Source organism: Wolffia australiana, chromosome 6 (genome assembly GCF_029677425.1).
Source record: "Wolffia australiana isolate 7733 chromosome 6, ASM2967742v1".
Lineage (NCBI taxonomy): Eukaryota > Viridiplantae > Streptophyta > Magnoliopsida > Alismatales > Araceae > Wolffia > Wolffia australiana.
In genome coordinates, this window is record NC_135840.1 from 16,363,395 (window position 1) to 16,365,392 (window position 1,998).

Genomic DNA, 1,998 nt, shown 5'->3' on the forward strand with positions numbered 1-1,998 from the left:
TGCTCTATCCATTCATTTTTCCCTTTATCTCTGACCCTCCGTGTATCCATTCATTTATATCACGCTCTATCTCTCCCCCTCTCTATCTATTCATCTATATCTCTCTTTCTCTTTCTGTTTCCCTCTATTATTCATTTGTCTCTCTCCTCCCTTCATGGCTCTCTCTATCCAATTATCTCTACCTCCCTCTATCGAAATCTAATAAATCTACCTTTTATATACCCATTATGTCTCTCTCTAGAAGTGTGAACCCTTTTCAAGATCTAACTCAGTCCGGTCAGATGAGAGATTCCCTTATGTTTCTTGGCTCTAGTGGCTAGAAGAAACGCAGGAGAAAGCCTATGTAAGGAATAATTCATCATTTCTTAAACACAATATCTGAATTTCCGTGGCGGGTATAGTAGACGTTAGGCTTATATATACCCATTTACACTTCAACCTCAGTTCTTAGGTCTCTGTCCTGCCCTGGCTCTCTCTCTCTCTCCTCTCTCTCTCTCTCTCTATCTCTCCTGCTCTGTGTCCTCTTTCTCTGTGTCCACTCTCTTTCTCTCTCTATAAGGTGGGTTTGCTTCCTCAACAAAGAGGAGATATGGCCTCTGCCTGGCTCCCTGTATGCCACATGCGTAGACAAATCCATGGAGCGATTAGCTGCTGCAGGTGGCGTGCGAGGAGCCAAGCATAGATCTCTCAGTATCTCCCCTTTGATTCGAGATTACATTCGTTTTGTTGAAACTGTATCTAAATTATTTTGATTTTGTGCTGTTATTTTTGCATCCAATTTTCTGATTTGTTGTCTTGCTTCCCACATAATCTTCGTTGTTTCTCATTCAATACTGTTCTTAAATACCGCAAAAAAAATGCCTTGATGCATGGTCTTGATTTGCCTGATGTCTGTTTCGGCTATTGGATCCCTTGAAATGCTTAGATTTCAGTCGCCACCATTCTTCTATCTGTGTGAATCATTTTTCTTTTCTGAAGATTGGTTTCTCTCATAAACCCATGAATTTGCTGTCCGTTGTTTAACTTTAATTTTAGAGTTTTTTTCAATACGCTGCGTCGATTGGTTTCAACTAGAGATTTAAGCAAAACAATGAGACTTCGCCCATTGATGTTATTTCATCGATTTTCGGAGTTGAAAAATGAATTCCCTTAAATTATGATATTTCCAGCATCAAGTTTACAGTTTGCTCATCAGAAAGCATTATGACTTCTTTATGCTTTGAGAACGACTGTAACATTCTTTATTGTATATATATATTTTCGGCCTTATTCTCTTGTTTGTAACAGCATGTGAAGAGGGTACTGTGGAGACGCGATTCTCGTTCAATATGAGGATCTTCAGTTTACTGTGTACTTGTACTCTATTATGGTAGGGTCAAAAGTTGGTATTTAGAAAGTCGAATTGATCTTACTTTCTTCATTGTAATCTTGAAGGATCCGCTCTCTCCTTCTCTCAAACACTGTAACTGTATAACTGATGCACTGATATTGAACGTTGTACTTATCTCTCTTATCTTTCGTTTAAAGAAATTGCAGTCATGGCAGAGAGAGAAGAGAGAGGAGAGATAGAGAGAGGGATATGAAATACTCGCAACAAATCTAAGTCGATGGAGTAGTTAGAAAGTGGAACGCTATACAGTAGAGTGACAGAGTTTGATGTACATTTCCTTGCATTTTTCAAAGGTTTCAGGGGAAAAAGACAATTGTCGTCTCGTAAGTAAAAGGGTATGAACCGAAGTTATTGTAATGGATAGTAATAGAGTTAAGTAAGGTTTGCCAAAACCGGCAGTTCGTTTTAATCTGGAAACGGGGCTGCTGTACACTTCGTCAGAAAGTGAAATTAACTCACTTAAAATCTCTGCAAGGGGCTCTTGACATAAAACCGACTCTAGATCAATCGCGTTTCAGAGTAATACGAAATGGGTTGAGTACTTCAATCATGAATTAATTAGGCTAGTTCCGCCAAACTATGCACCTTATGTCTTTATGGCTTCAGTA

At 38.9% G+C, this 1,998-nt stretch overlaps 1 long non-coding RNA gene across 1 annotated transcript; it reads left to right on the top strand.

Annotated features, from left to right (window-relative positions):
• Positions 1 to 398: 398 nt before the first annotated feature.
• On the top strand, positions 399 to 1,530 carry LOC144704426 (uncharacterized). Its single transcript, XR_013581814.1, has 2 exons — positions 399 to 690; positions 1,288 to 1,530. It is a non-coding gene; the product is annotated as an uncharacterized LOC144704426 (long non-coding RNA).
• Positions 1,531 to 1,998: the final 468 nt, after the last annotated feature.